At 36.6% G+C, this 22,061-nt stretch overlaps 1 long non-coding RNA gene across 1 annotated transcript; it reads right to left on the bottom strand.

Annotated features, from left to right (window-relative positions):
* Positions 1–1,725: 1,725 nt before the first annotated feature.
* Positions 1,726–14,142, bottom strand: LOC127540026 (uncharacterized). The gene is made up of 3 exons (XR_007948087.1): positions 11,316–14,142; positions 9,322–9,383; positions 1,726–2,056 (listed from the first exon to the last, which is right to left on the bottom strand). It is a non-coding gene; the product is annotated as an uncharacterized LOC127540026 (long non-coding RNA).
* Positions 14,143–22,061: the final 7,919 nt, after the last annotated feature.

Raw genomic sequence — 22,061 nt, 5'->3', positions numbered from 1 at the left:
AGTTCTTTATCTGGGTGCATATGGCTCTCTGGATCACAAGACCATTGGAAGTGTCCTGAATCACCTCATTGTTTTCTTTAAGGAGTTTTCTTCAGATAATTTCTGTGTTTCCTTTTCCAAGCTCTTTTGAAAAGCTGTCATTTTCTTTTCCATTTATCGTCTAACTTTTTTTTTAAGATACTTTTTTAATTCTTGCAAAAAAGCCTTTTGAATTGGAGACCAACTCATACCACCCTTTGAGGCTTTAGCTGGAGGTATTTTGTCTTTAGTGTCCTCAGGGTTTAAGGTCTATTTTTCCCTGTCTCTATAATAGATCTTTCCTGAAGTCCTTCCAAGATATCTGCTGCTGGAAATGTGTCACATTCTAAATATTTGGGGGTTCTGTCACCCCCAAATCAGTTCTGTGGCTTGATCTGGAGTTGATTCTGAAGGAAGCCAGGAAGAACTCAAAGTCCTGTCTATTCTCAGTCTTCTTGGCTCCCTTCCCCCCACAAAAAAAATAATTTTATTAAGAACAGCTGGAATCTCAGCTTCTATACAGGAGCTGACAAATTTATTGCTTTATAATGTACTGTCTCTAACTTGAGATACTAATTATACTCAAAGGTAGTTCATTCTAATTGTCCTAACTTCTATCTGCTACTCTGTTGTGTGACATCTCTGCAGTATTTTACCTTCTCACTGATTTCTGCTTTCCCAATGCTCATTGCCTCCTTCTTATGCTGTTGGCAACTTTTCATTAAAATCACAATAGTGATGAATTGCCAATATGGAAAACATTTAGAGTACAAGTGTGAAAAGCAAAAATGATCACATAACGTGTATATAATAAAGTTTCACATACATTGAGGTAACTTTGCTAGGATAGACACCAGTAAGTTAGTATACATCATCCAAAGTTCTGTTTAGAGAAGGGCCATCTCAACCTAGAATTGAGAAATGCTTATCTTTGTTTACATCTGCAGCAATGCAGATTCTTGAGAATGCAGTGGTTTGGGAAACTTTTACTCCAATCTGGACATCTTGATCCTCTTAAGCAGTTTTAACTCTTTTCTCTACTGAAAGAAATTGTATGAACCCACATGCCTCAATACCAACCCTCAATGCCAGTGACACTAGGTGTATGTAAGATTTGTAATCAGGAATTTTGGGGGCAGAGACAAGGTGGTAGCATGAAAGCAGGAAGCTGCTTGAGGTCTTCCAGTTTCCCTTGAAAACCACATGGAACTAAGCCTCTGAACAAAGTTTTATCAGAGCCAATAAAGAGATGGAACGAAACAATTTTCCAGATCAAAATAGGTTGGAAGGACTTCAAAAAGCTCAGTTTCAGTGGCATGAAAGAGGTGTTTAGCCCAGTTCAGACTATGTCTCAGAAAGCCAGTGGGAGGGGCTTAATAACAATGGGACAGCAACCAAGCATCTTGGTCCTGGTTCAGTAAAACAGTAGCAGAGTAGACATGTGAGGCAGCCTCCAGTGCCAGTGCAGAAGGCAAATTGCCAGCTCAAGAAACCTGTTAACAATAGGAAGGACCAGGTTAGGCTACCTCTAGTACTGTGAACAAAGGGCTACCAAACACAAGGGGCTTTTAGCGCAAAGCCGAAACTCAAAGTTGCATAACAAGCTTAGGATAGTGCCCTGTCTCATCCACCGAGACCTCGTTACTCGTGGGGGCTTCGAGGGGGGATCCAGCCTGAGGAGAAATGGGCGAGAAAGAGGAGGGAGACGAGGCTGATTGTTGCCAAGGTCTCTGTTTATTGCTCTCAGGATACAACTTATATAGGAAAAAGCATGGGAAAGAGAAGTAGGGTGGTCTGGGAAAGGAACATGGGCTATAGCTGGTCCAGTGAGCAGGAACATAGTGTGGTGACAACTCAAGATTGATTCTCAAGACCGTTTTGCCCGGTTGCAGTTCTCAGGATTGTTTGACCACCTGCTCGATTCTGTTGAAGCAAGGGGTGGGGAAAAGGCACCTGGGCTAGGGCCATGAGAAAGGCACCTGGGCGGGGGCCTTCGGCTTCCGACAGTGCCCTTTGTGCCCCTGGAGCAAAGCTCCACCTTAAAAGTCATGAAATATAAAAAAGAAAATGATCAACAAACAGAAAAGAACTCTTAACTGTAGAAAACTACTATGGGGATAGGGAAGATCAAAAGACTAACTTAGAAGAGGACAAATGCCCATGTGTAAAATCTCTAAGGGGGAGGTGAATTGGTCTCAAGTCCAAAGAGTCTTCTTGAAAGAGTTAATAAAGGATTTAAAAATCAAATAAGGAGGTAAAAGAAAAATTAGGAAAAGAAACAAGAGATATGCAAGAGGGAGTCTTGGAAAAAGAAATAAAGTCCTTACAAAATGCAACAAAAAATTCACTGAAGAATACAACATCCTATAGAATTAATCAAATAGAAAAGAAGATAGAATAGCTAACTAAAAATTTAAAACAGGCAAATGGAAGCTAATGACTGAAGAATCAGTCAAATAAACTAAAAAGAATTAAAAAATGGAACAAAATGTAAAATTACTCTTTGGAAAAACAGTTGACCTGGAAAACAGTTGCAGGAGAGACAATTTAAAAATTACTGGAGTATCTGAAATCCACGATTGATCATCGGATAGTCTTGTTGTTGCTGTGTATAATATCTCCTGGTTCTGCTCATTTCACTTAGCATCAGTTTATGTAAGTCTCTCCAGGCCTCTCTGAAATCATCCTGTTGATCATTTCTTATAGAACAATAATATTCCATAACATGCATATGCCATAATTTATTCAGCCATTCTCCAACTGATGGACATCCATTGAGTTTCCAGTTTCTTGCCACTACAAAAAGGGCTTCCACAAACATTTTTGCTCATGTGGGGCCTTTTTAGCCCTGTTATTCAATATCATATTAGAAATGTTGACTTTATGCTATACCAATCAGACTTCCAAGAAAATATTTTAATGATCTAGAAAAAATAACAACAAAATTCATATGGAACAATAAAAAGTCAAGAATCTCAAGGGAATTAATAAAAAAAAATCAAATGAAGGTGGCCTTGCTGTACCTGATCTAAAATTATATTATAAAGCAGCAGTCACCAAAACCATTTGGTATTGGCTAAGAAACAGATTAGTTGATCAGTGGAAAAGGTTAGGTTCACAAGACAGAATAGTCAACTATAGCAATCTAGTGTTTGACAAACCCAAAGATCCTAACTTTTGGGATAAGAATTCATTATTTGATAAAAACTGCTGGGATAACTGGAAATTAGTATGGCAGAAATTAGGCATGGACCCACACCATATACCAAGATAAGATCAAAATGGGTCCATGATCTAGGCATAAAGAATGAGATTATAAATAAATTAGAGGAACATAGGATAGTTTATCTCTCAGACTTGTGGAGGAGAAAGAAATTTGTGACCAAAGATGAACTAGAGACCATTACTGATCACAAAATAGAAAATTTTGATTATATCAAATTAAAAAGCCTTTGTACAAACAAAACTAATGCAAACAAGATTAGAAGGGAAGTAACAAATTGGAAAAATATCTTCACAGTTAAAGGTTCTGATAAAGGCCTCATTTCCAAAATATATAGAGAACTGACTCAAATTTATAAGAAATCAAGCCATTCTCCAATTGATAAATGGTCAAAGGATATGAACAGACAATTTTCAGATGATGAAATTGAAACTATTACCACTCATATGAAAGAGTGTTCCAAATCATTATTGATCAGAGAAATGCAAATTAAGATAACTCTGAGATACCACTACACACCTATCATATTGGCTAAGATGACAGGAAAAAATAATGATGAATGTTGGAGGGGATGCGGGAAAACTGGGACACTGATGCATTGTTGGTGGAGTTCTGAACGAATCCAACCATTCTGGAGAGCAATCTGGAATTATGCCCAAAAAGTTATCAAACTGTGCATACCCTTTGATCCAGCAGTGCTACTACTGGGCTTATACCCCAAAGAGATACTAAAGAAGGGAAAGGGACCTGTTTGTGCCAAAATGTTTGTGGCAGCCCTGTTTGTAGTGGCTAGAAACTGGAAATTGAATGGATGCCCATCAATTGGAGAATGGATGGGTAAATTGTGGTATATGAATGTTATGGAATATTATTGTTCTGTAAGGAATGACCAGCAGGATGAATACAGAGAGGCTTGGAGAGACTTACATGAACTGATGCTAAGTGAAATGAACAGAACCAGGAGATCATTATACACTTCAACAATGATATTGTATGAGGATGTATGATGGAAGTGGATTTCTTTGACAAAGAGACCTAACTGAGTTTCAACTGATAAATGATGGTCAGAAGCAGCTACACTCAAAGAAAGAACACTGGGAAATGAATATGAACTATTTGCATTTTTGTTTTTCTTCCTGGGTTATTTTTACCTTCTGAATCCAATTCTCCCTGCGCAACAAGAGAATTGTTCGGTTCTGCAAACATATATTGTATCTAGGATATACTGCAACGTATCTAACATATGTAGGATTGCTTGCCATCCAGGGGAGGGGGTGGAGGGAGGGAGGGGAAAAATCGGAACAGAAGCAAGTGCAAGGGATAATGTTGTAAAAAAAAATTACTCTGGCATGGACTCTGTCAATATAAAGTTATTATAAAATAAAATTTTAAAAAATAGAAATGTTGACTTTAGCAAGAAGGAAAGAAAAAGAAATTAAAGGAATTAGAGTAGGCAATGACAGGATAAAATTGTCATTCTTTGCAGATAATATGATGTTATATTAGAGAATCATATAGAATCAACTGAAAAACTACTAGAAACAATTAACTTTAGCAAAGGATACTTTGCTAACAGGATAGCAGGACAGGATAAAAAATAAACTCATATAAATTACCAGTAGTTCTATATGTTACCAACAAAACCCAGGAGCAAGAGATAGAAAGGGAAATTCCAATTAAGACAACTATAGACAAAATGAAATATTTGGTGTCTACCTGCAAAGACAAAGCCAGGAACTATATGAACCCAATTACAAAACATTTTTAACACAAATAAAGTCAGATCTAAACAACAGAAAAAATGTCAATTGCTCATGGGTAGGCTGAACTAATATAATAAAAATGAAAATTCTGCTTAAATTAATCTACTTATTCAGTGCCATGCCAATCAAACTGCCAAAAATTATTTTATAGAACTAGAGAAAATAACAAAATTCATCTGGAAAAAGAAAAGGTCAAGAATATCCAAGTAATTAATGAAAAAATACAAAGGAAGGTAGCTGTACCAGTCCTAAAACTATTATAAAGCAATAGGGATCAAACTATCTGGTAACAACTGAGAAACAGAGTGGTGGATCAGTGGAATAGGTTTGATATGAAATACACAGTAATCAGCAATTATAGTAATATACTGTTTGGTAAACCCAAATACTTCATATTCTGGAATAAAAGCTTATTATGTTATAAAAATTGCCAAGAACATTAAAAAATAATATTTCACAAACTTGGCATGGACCTACATTTCACCCCATACCAAAATAGGGTCAAAATGGGTACATGATTTAGGCATAGTGATATTATAGAGATATATAGGAGAGCAAGGGATAATTTACCTATTAGATAGTTGACGAAAAGAAGAATTTATGGCTTAAGAAGAGCTAAGGGCAACTAGGTTGTGTAGTGGATAGAGCAGCAGCCCTGAAGTCAGGAGGATCTGAGTTCAAATCTAGTCTCAGAGAGTTAACATTTCCTAGCTGTGTCACTTAACCCCAATTGCCTCAGCAAAAACAAACAAAAAAACTAGAGAACATTATGAAATGAAAAATAAATAATGTTTTCATTAAATTAAAAAGGTTTTGCACAAAGAAAATCAATGTAACCAAAATTAGAAGAAAAGCAGAAAGCTGGGAAATAATTTTTACAACCAGTATTTTTGATAAAGGAGTCAAATTTATAAGAATGCAAGACATCCCTCAATTAAATAAATGGTCAAATAATATGAACAGATAATTTTCAGATGAAGAAATTAGTCTATAGTCATATGAAAAAAATCTTGTAAATCATTATTGCTTAAAGAAATGTGAATTAAGACAATTCTGAGGTACCACTATACACCTGTCAGATTGGCTAAGGAGAAGATAATGATAAATCTTGGAGGGAATGTGGGAAAGCTGGGTCATTAATACATTGTTAGTGGAATTGTGAACAGATCCAACCATTCTGGAGAGCAAAATATGCCCAAAGAATTGTAAACTGTGTATACCTTTTGAGCAGTGCTATTACTGGGTCTGTATTCCAAAGAAATTGTAAAAAAAAACAGAAAAGGATCCACATGTATGAAAATGTCTGTGGTAGCTCTTTTTGTGTTGTCAAGGAACTTAAAAATGAGTAGAGTCCTTCAACTGAGAATGATTGAATAAGTCATGGTAAATGAAAATAATAGTATATTATTGTTCTATCAGAAATGATGAACAGACTGGTTTTAGAAAAGCCTGGAAAGATTTATAGGAACTGCTGCTGAGTAAAGCAAGGAGAACCAGGAAACCATTACATCAACAAGACTGTGTGATGATCAGCTCTCATAGAGTTGGTTCTTCTCAGCATATCAGTAATCGAAGGCAATGCCAATATACTTTGTATGCATCCAGAGAGATACCTATAAAGACTGAATCAATACATATTTTCACCTTTTTTATTTCTTTTGGTTTTTCCCTTTTGTTCCCATTTTTTCTCTCCCAACATGACTCATGTGGAAATATGTAAAAAATAAATGTACATGAATAACCTAAGAAATAAAAATCAAAAGACTTGTAGTCAATAGACCTGAGTTAGGATTCTGACTTAAAAACTTAGTAGCTACATGACCTTGGGGAGGTGAGTTAATTTCTTTCAACTTCAGTGTCCTTGTCTAAAAAGTGAGGATAATAATAGTACTTAACTCACAAGAATATTTTTAGAATTAAGAAAGCTAAGTCACATAAAGCACTTTTCAAATCTAAAGGCATTATATTAATCCTAGCTGTTATTATTACTTTTTAGGAGTATTACACTACTAGTTGGAACCTTTACTTCAAATCATGAGCTAATCACCATATAAGCAGAAGAAACTTGGATATTTAAGAATTAACCTTTGGTACCAACAAAGCTTCTAGATATGTCCCAACAGAGTTCGAGCAAAAATTTTACATAAGAGTCTGATAATCATCATATTAATTAATTAATATCAATATGAATTTCTCACTAGGCAGATGATACTCAAAGGAATTCAATTGAATTTAAAAGATCTATTATGTAAGTGATTGCTGAATGTTCAGGTTACAAAGACTGAAACAGTACAAACAAGCAAATATAAAGCTATTTATTTATTTATTTATTTATTTTTATGCTGAGACAATTGGGGTTAAGTGACTTGCCCAGGATCACACATTTAGGAAGTGTTGAGTATCCGAGACCAAATTTGAACTCAGGTGTTCCTGATTTCAGGGCTGGTGCTCTACCCACTGCGCCACCTGGCTGCCCCAAATACAAAGTAATTTGATGTAATTTTTAAAAGTTCCTATAACTGAGGGATATATGGAAGATCAGCAAAGACCTGGTATAGGAGATAGTACCTTTGCTATGATACCAATGAAGCTAAAGATTCTAGGAAGTAGAGGGACACTCTAGATATGAGGGAGGGACTTTCTGTGCAAAGTCATGAAAGTACGAGATGGGTAGGTTGTAAATGCAGAAGACCTAGATGGATCATTCAACTAGGAACAGTATCCATGAAGGATAGCAATATGGAATAATTCTGGAAAGGTAAAGAGGTGCCAAATTTGTAGAGGTCTTAAAATATCTAGTCTGGGGAGTTTTCATTCGATGATATGAATATGAATATAGTCATTAAAGCCATAATTAAAGTCATATGAAAAAATGCTCTAAATCACATTTATATATGATTTAGACATTCATATGACTATATATGGCCAAGCACTCTGGCCAAGGTATAGGTTCTTTATTTTTCCAGAGAGTTTGTTGTATACTTCCAAATTGGATCTTAATCCATTATTTTTCTTCTATGACAAAACCACTATTGCTGATTTCTTCCTTATTCAACCCTGATATCTTACGACATCCTTAAAATTAGTTACCTCAGGTTATTCAAATAATTTTAGTTATTTGTCATTTTAATTCCATTAGATGATGGAAGCCTAAGCAAATTATCTATCATAATTAATAACATTCAGAGAGACACAAGTCATATGCCAGTAAGAGATGAAGTCTCAATGACACAGGCACTGACAATATAGTTTTGAATTATCATAGTAGGTTAGAAAAGTTGATATTCCTCAGAATAAATGATGCTCATAAATGATATTATGTAGTATTTTAAAGAATTCTAGAGGCAAAGTCATTATTAAGAATTATTTCCCCTGGGGAACCTTATCCTGAGAATAATTGCACAGAGAGTGAGAAAGGATATATAGAATGAAATACCAGCCTGTAGGGTAGAATAGAAACCCAAGAAGACCCTAGAAATAAGGTCATTTCTGAAAACAGCAACACATGAGACACATGAGACAGTAGAACAATTTACCTTAGCTTGGCTCTCATAGCTTTCTATTTGAAATCTAGAAGCCAGGAACAGGGTGAGAAGGATGGATCAAGACATATTTAGAAGTGGGAGTAAAAAGCAAATAAAATATTGTAGATAAGGGAGAAAATAAAAGAGACAAATCTTCTGGAAAAGACTAGAGGGATGGAATCAAAAGGAGTTAACTTCCTTTAGAAGGCCACCTTTTTATCCGAGATTGGAATTTGTGGAATTTTAAGAGCTTGATGAAGTAGGTAGCAAGGTGTTCAAGGTATATGTCAAAATAACCAGGGATGAAGTCAGGATTAATGGAGGAGGAGATGATGAGCCTCTCTATATTCATTCAGGAGAAAGTCTGCTACCCAAAGGTCCATATATGATTATAAATATATCAAGAAGTTAGGTGGTAGGAATATCACACTTCTAGCACTTCTGTTGAAAACTGATGATAAATGTAGTAGGTGTGCTAATGGCTGGAGTTGAGGGGTATATGGATGGAAGATCTCAGAAGAGAAATTTTTGGTATAGTATTCATATCTGATTCCTTAGCATTCCCCTGCAGGGAAGCTTTAAAATTTGTGAGGAAGGTTGCCAACTTCCTCAAATTATTATTATTGTTACTACTACTACTTATTCCTCCGCTTTCTAGCCGCTAACCTTTAGATACTCAAGTAGAGTTTTGTGGAAGAGATGGGACGCTAGGTGACGCCCTAGTGCACTGAGTGCTGGGCCTGAGTCTGCAAGACTCATCTCTCTGAGTTCAAAGCTGGCTTTAGAGACTTACCAGCTGCTCAGGATCAGCATGTTCAGCCTGGTTTTCCTCAGTTTCCTCATCTGCAAGATGAGCTGGAGAAGAAAGTGGCAAATCAGTTCAGTATCTTTGCCAAGAAAACCCCAAATGGGACAACAAGACAACAGCACAAATGTTCCTCATGAAAGGCCCATCTCTGGGCTAACTGCTTACAATTATGATCTCATTTGATCCTCATTCCAATTCCAGATGGTAGCTGTTGTTTTTAATCCCCATCTCATGGATGAGGAAACTAAGACAAACAAAAGCTAAATGATTTGCCCAGAGTCACACAGCAAGTCCTCATCTGAGGTGGCATTGGAATTGAGGTCCTTCTCACTCTAGGCCCAATGCTCTCTTCATTACTACCAAGCTCTGCCATTGACTTTCTGTGCTCCTTCTTAGGAGGTGCACAGTGTTTCTGGAGAAAATCAGGTAGAGAAAGGGGGCAAATGAGGAAATACTCTTGTATCCTCACATCGTGATAAAATAAAATAATGTGGGGACAATGGACCCATGGGGCTGGAAGACTTGCCTTCTCACTCTCCAAGAAGAGGCCTCTGGAACTCTAAATAAAATCATTTGAAGTTTAGATTTACCTCAGGTCTATGTCTCCATCAATGAAGAATAGAAATGTTTACAATAAATATCTCAGGCATAGGACAACTTTTTATTTCTTTAAGTAAAAAAAACTTCTAACCACACAAAAGCTCAATAAATACATATTGACAATAAAATAAATAAGTAGCAGAAATAACATATAGCTGAAATACTGTTTAACTCTCTTTAGGAGATTGAGGTTTAAATTCCAGAACTTGAAGTACCTTGTATGAATGCCAAAAAGACATTTTATATTTCACATTGCTTTTGTATTTTTCAAATTTTTCTATCCTTGTCCACATCTTTTAGAAAGTCAAGCCAGTATTGTGATCATCTTCTTGCTTACTTTCTTTGATGCAAACATTTAAATATCAACCAATTTTGATATTAAATAAATTATTTGGAATAATAAAGAAGGGATCTTACTCATTTTATGAAACAAAGATGATATTGACACAAAGAAGAGTAAAATCAGAGTGAGAAAATTATAGACCAATTTCATTAATGAATATGGATGCAAAAATACTAGCTAAAAGATTACAATAATATATACCAAGATTATGCATTATGATCAAATGGAATTTATATCTGGAATGTAGGGATGGCTTACACAAGGAAAACTATTAACATGAGTGATTACAGCTACAATAAAAGTTTTTTAAAAATCATATGATTTTATCAATAGATGCAGAAAAAGCTTTTGACCAAATTCAACACATTTTATTAAAATACTTGAAAGTGTTAGAGCAGAAACTTTTCCTACAGTAAGTTCTGACTGAAGAGTTCAATATCATCAATTTCTTAAACTCAGAAAGCTAATTTTAAGATTAAAGAATCATTATTTGTCACCTCTGCTCATGGAAAAGCATGAAAAAGGCACTCAGTGCTTAAGGATCCTGCTTTAGCAATTACCATTGCTGCCAAGGAACAGGAAAAGGTATATCTCACTCACATCCCCATGAAAAATTCAGGGCCACACAGGTAAATAAAGACGACAAACATGTTGAAGAAATCTTTCCTTTGGAACTGACATAGTCTTCATCTCCTTTCTCCTGTTCCACATCAGGGAGAGGACAAAGGAGTTTTCCAGACTTTGCTACTTCATCCTTAAGGATCAAGATCTTTCAGTATTGAATATCATGTCTCTCCAGAAATGTCTAGAACAATATCAGCACATCATGAAATGTATTCAGTCTATCGAACTTTTTCAGTATTTAGATATATTTTCCCAGAAGTCATCAAATAATAGGCTGAATATTCCATGGGCTGTACTAATCTTTCCTTCCTTCCCCTCAAAACATGTACATAGTAGCTATAATAGGGACTAGTATTGGCTAATGAGAGTCCAGCTCTATTCACTGAAAACAGTAACAGCAATTTTTACTTACTTTTGAAGTCTTGTGGTTTCAAGACCGGCCTATCACCAATACTGTCTATTGTTTACCTAAAAGCACATCATAGATATTCCCTGTTAGCAAACATTGGCATTTAATAAACTATGTCATTGTTAGATGAAGAGATATACAGGATATGAGAGTGAAGGCAATGGATGATGCAGAATGATAGATCAGTCATAAACTTATTCTCTTTAAGCTAAATATTCTCATTCGATAAAAGCAGTAGCCCCAAGGCAAGGTGACTACCAGAAGATTTAATGTCAAAAAATTAGAGCACTTCTCTGGGAATGAACAGTTGCTGCTAACTTGGAGGAAAAACTGAGCCAACACAAAGTTGACAGAAGTGGAGCATATGAGTAGACAGGTTTTTATTTTATTTATTTTTATTTTTTATTATATCTTTTTTATTTACAAGACATATGCATAGGTAATGTATTCAGCATTGACCTTTACAAAACCTTCTGTTCCAACTTTTCCCCTTCTTCGCCCTAGCTCTGCCCTAGATGGCAGATAGACCAATACATGTTAAATATATTAACATATATGTTAAATGCAATATATATATATACATATTTATACAGTTAGCTTGCTGCACAAGAAAAATCAGACTTAGAAATAAGGTAAAAATAACTTGAGAAGGAAAACAAAAATACAAGCAAACAAAAACAGAAGGAGTGGAAATGCTATGCTGTGGTTCACACTCATTTCCCATAGTTCTTTTGCTGGGTGTAGCTGGTTCTCTTCATTATTGAGCAATTGGAACTGATTTGGTTCTCATCTTATTATTGAAGAGAGCCATGTCCATCAGAAGTGATCATAATATAGTATTATTGTTCTTGAAGTGAATCATCTCCTGGTCCTGCTCATTTCATTCAATATCAGTTCATGACAGTCTCTCCAGGCCTTTCTGGAAATCTTCCTGCTAGTCCTTACAGAACAATAATATTCCATAACATTCATATACCACAATTTATTCAGCCATTCTCCAATTGATGGGAATCCATTCAATTTCCAGTTTCTGGCCACAGAAAGAGGGCTGCCACAAACATTCTTGCACACACAGGTTCCTTGGGATATAAGCTCAGTAGTAACACTGCTGGATCAAAGGGTATGCACAGTTTGATAACTTTTTGAGCATAGTTCCAAATTGTTCTCCAGAATGATTGGATACATTCACAATTCCACCAACAATGTATCAGTGTCCCAGTTTTCCCACATCCCCTCCAACATTGATCATTATCTTTTCCTGTCATCCTAGCCAATCTGAGAGGTGTGTAGTGGTATCTCAGAGTTGTCTTAATTTGAATTTCTCTGATTAATAATGATTTGGAGCATATTTTCATATGTCTATAAATAGTTTCAATTTCTTCATCTGAGAATTGTCTGTTCATATCCTTTGACCATTTATCAATTGGAGAATGGCTTGATTTCTTATAAATTAGAGTCAATTCTTTGTATATTTTTGAAATGAGATCTTTATCAGAACCTTTAACTGTAAAAATGTTTCCCCAGTTTATTGCTTCCCTTCTAATCTTGTCTGCATTAGTGTTGTTTCTACAAAAACTTTTTAACTTGATATAATCAAAATTTTCTGTTTTGTGATCAATAATGATTTCTAGTTCTTCTTTGGTCACAAATTCCTTGCTCCTCCACAGTTCTGAGAGGTAAACTATCCTATGTTCTTCTAATTTATTTATAATCTCATTCTTTATTCCTAGCTCATGAACCCACTTTGATCTTATCTTGTGATGTATGGTGTTAAGTGTAGGTTAATGCCTAGTTTCTGCCATACTAATTTCCAATTTTCCCAGCAATTTTTGTCAAATAATGCATTCTTATCCCCAAAACTGGGGTCTTTGGGGTTGTCAAACACTAGATTATTAAAATTATTGACTATTTTGTCCTGTGAACCTAACCTATTCCACTGAACAATTAGTGTATTTCTTAGCCAATACCAAATGGTTTGGATGATTGCTGCTTTATAATATAGTTTTAGATCTGGTACATCTAGGCCACCCTCATTTGATTTTTTTTTAATTAGTTTCCTTGAAAGCCTTGACCTTTTGTTCTTCAAGATGAATTTTGTTATTTTTTTCTAGGTCATTAAAATAGTTTTTTTGGGAGTCTGATTGGTTTAGCACTAAATAAATAGATTAGTTTAGGTAGTATTGTCATCTTTATTATATTGGCTCGATCTATCCAAGAGCACTTAATATTTTTCAAATTGGTTAGATCTGACTGTATTTGTGTGGAAAATGTTTTGTAATTTTGCTCATATAATTCCTGACTTTCCCTTGGCAGATAGATTCCCAAATATTTAATATTATCGACAGTTATTTTAAATGGAATTTCTCTTTGTATCTCTAGCTGTTGGATTTTGTTAGTGATATTTAAGAATGCTGATGATTTATGTGGATTTATTTTGCATCCTGTAACTTTGCTAAAGTTGTGGATTATTTCTAATAGCTTTTTAGTAGAATCTCTGGGGTTCTCTAAATATACCATCATATTATCTAGAAACAGTGATAATTTAGTTTCTTCATTACCTATTCTAATTCCTTTAATCTCTTTCTCAACTCTTATTGCCAAAGCTAGCATTTCTAATACAATATTGAATAGTAGTGATAGTGGGCAACCTTTTTCACTCCTAATCTTGTTGCAGATGGTTCCAGTTTATCCCCATTACATATGACACTTACTGATGGTTTTAATTAGATGCTACTGACTATTGTAAGGAAAAGCACATTTATTCCTATACTCTCAAGTGTTTTTATTAGGAATGGATGTTGGATTTTATCAAATGCTTTTTCTGCATCTATTGAAATGATCATATGGTTTTTGTTAATTTGGTTATTGATATAGTCAATTACGTGAATAATTTTCCTTATATTGAACCAGTCCTGCATTCCTGGTATAAATTCTACTTGGTCATGCTGTATTATCCAGATGATTTTCTCTAATCTTTTTGCTAATATTTTATTTAAGATTTTTGCATCAATATTCATTAGGGAGATTGGTATATAATTTTCTTTCTCTGTTTTCAACTTATCTGGTTTAGGTATCAGTACCATATGTGTGTCATAAAAGAAATTTGGTAGGAGTCCTTCATTCCCTATTTTTTCAACTAGTTTATATAACATTAAAGTTAAATGTTTTTTAAATGTTTGGTAGAATTCACATGTAAATCCATCTGGTTTTGGACATTTTTTTCTCAAGGGTTGATTAATAGCTTATTCTATTTCTTTTTCTGAAATGGGACTAATTAAGCAATTTACTTCCTCCTCTGTTAATGTGAGAAGCCTATATTTTTGGCAGCAGTCCAAAGGACAGCAATCATTCCTTCATTATTGAATACAGTCAACCCTATTGGTTCTTTTATATCAACACGTGTAAGGGTTTGTGGAGCTCTCTGTTCTATGATATCTAAGACCCTTAAAGCATCCTTAGACCATTCTCGGGGTGAGTTTAAGTTTGAATCTCCTTTAAGAATTGCATAGAGAGGTTCCATCTCTTGATCTGTTATAGGAATCGAGGTCCTTATCCACTGGATCGAACCTATCAATTTTTGAAAGTCATTAAGTGTCTTTACCTTTTCCAAGGCCATTCTGGGAATTTGCTTAGATACTTGATTCCCATTAATCTGATGGCCTAAATACTGAAAATTCAATCCTTTCTGAATCTTTTCTGGGGCTACCTGAAGGTGATTCTTATTTAATGCTATAATAGTTTGTTCTAATATTTCATCTATAATCTTTTGTTGAGGATGTGAGATCAATACATCATCCATGTAATGGATTATCTTTGCTGTAGGAAATCTCTCTCTAATAGGGGCAAGAATAGCAGCTACATACATTTGACACAAGGTAGGGCTATTAGCCATTCCTTGAGGGAGCACTTTAAATTGATAGCGCTCTGCGGGGGATTCCAAATTAATAGAAGGAACAGAAAATGCAAATTTTTCACAATCATCTGGATGCAAAGGAATTGAGAAGAAACAATCTGCTATATCTATTATAATAATTTTCCATCCCCTTGGGATAGCAGTAGGTGAAGGTAGGCCAGGTTGAAGTGCACCAAATGGCACCACTGCCTCATTCACCTTCCTTAAATCTATTAACATTCTCCATTTCCCTGATTTCTTTTGGATGACAAATACTGGAGAATTATAGGGGCTTGTTGATGGTTCAATATGTTTCTCCTTTAGTAAGTTTTGAACTATCTCATGGAGGGCTTGTAACTTCTGTTCTGTTAGGGGCCACTGGTCCACCCATATAGGTTGATTATGTTTCCATTTTAAGGGGATAGCCCTCGCTTTCCATGTGGCCCCAATTAGTTTAAATGATGATCTTCAGTACTCAGTTGCGCCCCCATACTATTCAAGACATCCCGTCCCCATAAATTTACAGGAAGCCCAGTCACACAGAGTGGTTTGAAAACACCTTGTCTATCCTCATACTCCCATCTCAAATATCTTGGAGTTGTATATGCAACCTGGAGACCACCTACTCCACTTATTGGCTGAAGTCTCCGTCTCTTTTCCCATTCTAAAGGCCAATCTTCCTCTCTTATTACTGAAACATCTGCTCCAGTATCCAACATGCCCTCTATGTGACGTCCTTCTACCCCTAGTGTAATCATAGGACGGTCTGCTGTGATTTGCTGTACCCAATTTATTAAAGTTCTAGGAGTTGTCTTTACATAATTCTTATCTATCCATGGAAGTGGAATGGCCTTTGCTATTTCCTTTTCATATGTTATCTCAATTGGCCATGCATGAGGATTCGTAATCCAAATATCTTTTTCTCCTGGATTTAGTAATTGACTATGTACAATAATAGAAGGAAAGTATTCAGACCCAATAACTAACCGAGGGTAATTTTGTTCAATTACTTTTACAGTGACCGTGCTCCATGGAGAGAGCTCAATCAGAGGTTCACTTAATGCAATTATCTCTCCCCTTGCTTGGGTCGAAAAGGTTCTGCTTGGGGGCTGAGTCTGCCGGGACGGCTCATCCCCCCCTGGCCTCCCGGTCTCCCGTTTCCCGCCCTCTGTCTCTGTCCTGACCTACAATATCTAGCAATATGTCCTGATTTTCCACAGGAGTAGCACTGTATCCCCTTCTTTAATTGTGTACAAGCTGATCTAAAATGGCCTGACTTCCCACAATTAAAACATTTCCTCTCATCTGTTGTTCTTTGCACTCCTTTCACAAGATTTGCCATTGTCTCAGTGAGCATAGTCACAGGATCCTGCTCTGGAATGTCTAATAATTTATCAATCAACTCCTCAAGGGTAGGACTAGGTGGGAGAGAAGCCAAAACTGGTTTGTATTCAGGACGGAGACCCTCCTTAATCAGTTGTAAAGTTAACTGAGGACTGGCTCCAGTTTTTCCAAATGTACTCTCTACTGTCTCCTGTACTCTAGATATAAACTGTAGAGGCTTCTCACTAGGTTTCTGTTTAAGTCCTGATATTTTATTTGTCCCATTTTGAACTCCCATTTTTTCAAGGGCTCTAGTGTGAACTATCTGCACAGCTCTCAGCACTTAATCATTAAGTTGGAGCTGAGCTTCAGGAGTAATCCAATTCCCTTGTCCTGTGATCATATTTATGGCCTCTTCAGCATTAGCTATATTCATTTCTTCCACATATGCTCTCGCACACCTTTGTGCATAAGCCTTAAAGGCAACAAATTCTGCTGGACCTAAAACTGTCTGCATGATTTCTGCATAATCATAGGGAAGCCATGGTGCAACTGCAATAGAGGCAGAAATGCATTTCTTTACATAAGTAGAACCTGCCCCATATTTTTCTATAGCTTCTTTCATATCCTTCAGAAATTTGTATGGCAATGGCCGATGAGTGGGTGCACGAGTCCCATCATTTAAAACTTGTGTAAACACTGGGAACACTCCTGGTTTCAAACCCCATTCATCAAGATCCACATCCTCCCCCTCCTTCAAGGCCTCTCTCAGACTTGTAGTTAATATACTCTGATATGCTCCTTCTTTTGTTTGGAGGGGTTGCATAGTAACGGTTTTTTGTTTTTCTCGTCTCTCACTTCCTAGTTCTCCAGTTAGCATACCTGTGGTTTTTTGTTTGTGCCCCCCTTACCTGGCTCCCTAGAATTACCTGGCTCCCTAGAAAGGTTTCTATGGGGACTAGAAGGTGGGTCTTTGTTTATTGATTCTTTCTCCCCTGGTTTTGCCATAAATCTTGCATGTTTTTCTCCTGTTCTATGACCCAGATCTAAGAAAACTCCCCTTCTGTCAGGGTCATCCATCAAAAAGGTTCCCTTTCTTTGTAACTCAAGTTTCTCCTGAAACTTTCCACTCCCTGCCCTTCTCAAACTATCCCACGGGTACCTTGGCGGAGGCTCAGAGGAGAAATAAATCTCATCCTCACTCTCCATACATTCAAGGGAGTCTCCTGCTTGGGTCTCTAGAGAATTCATGGGCGGTGGGGGTGCAGGATATAAAGCTGCTCCCACCACAGTATATATCAAAAAATCTTGTTCAGAAAGGAAGGATGGGTCTTCTCTATGGTAGGAGGCCATCTGTTGGCCAACCACTCCCCACCGGTCGGGGTCTATACCGGCGTGTTCTATCCAGGGGCTGACTTGAAATATTTTTCTGACCCATTCCCTGCAAGCTCTTATTTTAATCTTTACCCCATTACTCTTACACAATTTATACAATTGACAGGCAAGTACGCCTACATCCTCCGGCTCAATACAGGCTCTTATCTGCTTCTGTCCCATACTTCTGCCTTCTAGTGAACTATTCTCTGAGTTCGTTCAACTAGGCTGTCTGGTCTTCTCAATTGCTGACCTGCAGCAATATGAGGTGAAAGAGCGCAGCACTTACCTCTCCCTGGTTCCCGCGGTGAGTAGACTCCTGGTCCGGCTTGGTCTTCATCCAGGTCAGGTCAATTCAGGTCCTGTCAGGTCCCTGTTCAGTCAGGTCCCTGTTCGGGCGCCAGTTGTTGGGGGCCGGGCCAGGTCACAGGAAAATGAGAAACCACAACAGAGACTGCCTCTTCCAGCTTCCCCGAGCCTGACGGGGCTTCGGACGTCTCCGGCCCTCCTCGTGGAGACGGGAGGAGGGAATCACCAGACAGAGAGCCGAGGTTGATAGAACAGTGATGTTTATTGATGCTACAAGTCAGCCGTGTCTCCCCGAACCACCCCGTGCCGCTCTTTTTTATAGCCCTTATCCTTCCTCATTGCTGTACACCAATCGGGACAGAGAGTCCTCCCCAATCCCTCCCCGAAAGGAGGAGCCTAACCTTACTGTGCCTCCCCTGTCCCCCAACCTGTCCAGACTCCACCACACCATCAGCGCCACCTTGGTAGTCCATGGATATAGGTTAGGGTGGGCCTGACACAAAGGCGTCTCAACTCATCCCAGGAGGGTCAGGTCCAGAGCCTCTTACAAAGCAAATCCAAAGAAATCAAACAATGGAAAAGAATGTGAAATACCTTCTTGGGAAAACAACAGAACTGGAAAACAGATCCAAGAGAGACAATGTGAGAATCACTGGACTCCCAGAAAAGCAAGATGAAAAAAAGAACCTGGACATTATTTTCCAGGAAATTATCAAAGAGAACTGCCCAGAAGTCATAGAAACAGAGGGTAAAATAGACATTGAAAGAATTCATCGATCACCTACTGAAAGGGATCCTAAAATCAAAACACTAAGAAATATAGTGGCCAAATGCCAGAACCCTCATATGAAGGAAAAAATACTGCAAGTGGCTAGAAAAACCCAATTCAAGTATCAAGGAGCCACAATGAGGATCACCCAGGATCTAGCAGCATCCACATTAAAGGATCGAATGGCCTGGAATATGATATTGCGATAGACTACAGAACTTGGTATGCAACCAAAAATAACTTACCCAGCTAGAAAGAGCATCTTTTTCCAGGGAAGAAGATGGACATTCAACGAAGTAAGTGAATTTCACCTATTTTTGATGAAAAAGCCAGAACTTAACAAAAAGTTTGATCTACAAATATAGAACTCAAGAGAAATCTAAAAAGGTAAAGATTAATATTTCTGCTATAAAGATGTATAAAAAATACATGTATACCTTGTTCTAGAAACTAGATGTGGAAAGGACATTGTACCAGAAAAAGGGTAAAGTGGAGGTACTACATCTCATTAAGAGGCAAAGGAAACCTATTGTATCTGAGAGAAAGAATGGAGGGGGATGAATATAGTGGTTATCTTACTGCCTTCAGAATTGTCTTTAAGAGAAAAATTTTAGACATATTCAATCTATGGTGAAACTTTTCCCACCTCATTGAAAAGTGAGAAGGGAAAAGTGAAAAGGGAAGGAATAAGCTAAATGGAAGGGAATATGGAAACTGGGAGGGAAAGGGGTAAGATAGGGGGAGGAAATCTAAGGCAGGGGGAGAGATACTAAAAAGGGAGGGCTGTGAGAAGCAAGTGGTGCTCACAAGCTTAATACTGGGAAGGGAAGTAAGGGGGAAAGAAGGGAGAAAAGCATAAACAGGGATTAACAAAGATGGCAAGTAATACAGAATTGGTCATTTTAACCATAAATGTGAACGGGGTAAACTCCCCCATAAAGAGGAAGCGGTTAGCAAATTGGATTAAAAGCCAGAATCCTACAATATGTTGTTTACAGGAAACACACCTGAAGCGGGGAGATACATGCAGATTAAAGGTAAAAGGTTGGAGCAAAATCTACTATGCTTCAGGTGAAGTCAAAAAAGCAGGGGTAGCCATCCTGATCTCAGATCAAGCTAAAGCAAAAATTGATCTAATTAAAACAGATAAGGAAGGGCAATATATCTTCCTAAAAGGTAGCATGAATAATGAAACAATATCAATATTAAACATATATGCACCAAGTGGTGTAGCATCTAAATTCTTAAAAGAGAAATAAAAAGAGCTGCAAGAAGAAATAGACAGCAAAACTATAATAGTGGGAGATCTCAACCTTGCACTCTCAGAATTAGATAAATCAAACCACAAAATAAATAAGAAAGAAGTCAAAGAGATAAATAGAATACTAGAAAAATTAGATATGATAGATCTCTGGAGAAAATGTAATGGAGACAGAAAGGAGTACACTTTCTTTTCAGCAATTCATGGAACCTATACAAAAATTGACCATATATTAGGACATAAAAACCTCAAACTCAAATGCAGTAAGGCAGAAATAGTAAATGCATCCTTTTCAGACCATGATGCATTGAAAATTACATTCAACAAAAAGCCAGGGGAAAGTAGACCAAAAAATAATTGGAAACTAAATAATCCCATACTAAAGAATGATTGGGTGAAACAGCAAATTATAGACATAATTAATAACTATATCCAAGAAAATGATAATAATGAGACATCATACCAAAATGTATGGGATGCAGCCAAAGTGGTAATAAGGGGAAATCTCATATCTCTAGAGGCCTATTTGTATAAAATAGAGAAAGAGAAGGTCAATGAATTGGGCTTGCAACTAAAAATGCTAGAAAAGGAACAAATTAAAACCCCCCAGTCAAACACTAAACTTGAAATTCTAAAAATAAAAGGAGAGATCAATAGAATTGAAAGTAAAAAAAAAAAAAAAACTATTGGATTAATTAATAAAACTAAGAGTTGGTTCTATGAAAAAAACCAACAAAATAGACAAACCCTTAGTAAATCTGATTAAAAAAAGGAAAGAGGAAAATCAAATTGTTAGTCTTAAAAAGGAAAAGGGAGAACTCGCCACTAACGAAGAGGAAATTAGAGCAATAATTAGGAGTTACTTTGCCCAACTTTATGCCAATAAATTTGACAACTTAAATGAAATAGAAGAATACTTCCAAAAATATAGCTTGCCCAAACTAACAGAGGAAGAAGTAAATATCCTAAACAGTCCCATCTCAGAAAAAGAAATAGAACAAACTATCAATCAACTCCCTAAGAAAAAACCCTCAGGACCAGATGGATTTACATGTGAATTCTATCAAATATTTAAAGAACAATTAACTCCAATGCTAAATAAACTATTCGAAAAAATAGGAATTGAAGGAGTCCTACCAAACTCCTTTTATGACACAGACGTGGTACTGATACCTAAACCAGGTAGGCTGAAAACAGAGAAAGAAAATTATAGACCAATGTCCCTAATGAATATTGATGCTAAAATCTTAAATAAAATATTAGCAAAAAGATTACAGAAAATCATTCCCAGGATAATACACTATGACCAAGTAGGATTTATAGCAGGAATGCAGGGCTGGTTCAATATTAGGAAAACTATTAGCATAATTGACTATATCAATAACCAAACAAACAAAAACCATATGATCATCTCAATAGATGCAGAAAAAGCATTTGATAAAATCCAACATCCATTCCGAATAAAAACACTTGAGAGCATAGGAATAAATGGACTTTTCCTTAAAATAGTCAGGAGCATATGTTTAAAACCTTCAGTAAGCATCATATGCAATGGGGAAAAACTGGAACCTTTCCCAGTAAGATCTGGAGTGAAGCAAGGTTGCCTACTATCACCATTACTATTCAATATCATATTAGAAACACTAGCCTCTGCAATAAGAATCGAGAAAGATATTCAAGGAATTAGAGTAGGCAATGAGGAAACCAAACTATCACTCTTTGCAGATGATATGATGGTATGCCTAGAGAACGCCAGAGATTCTACTAAAAACCTATTAGAAATAATTCATAATTTCAGCAAAGTAGCTGGATACAAAATAA

This window comes from Antechinus flavipes, chromosome 6, assembly GCF_016432865.1.
Source record: "Antechinus flavipes isolate AdamAnt ecotype Samford, QLD, Australia chromosome 6, AdamAnt_v2, whole genome shotgun sequence".
Lineage (NCBI taxonomy): Eukaryota > Metazoa > Chordata > Mammalia > Dasyuromorphia > Dasyuridae > Antechinus > Antechinus flavipes.
Note: the sequence above shows the minus strand (reverse complement) of the source record. Positions and strands in the feature narration are given on the sequence as shown.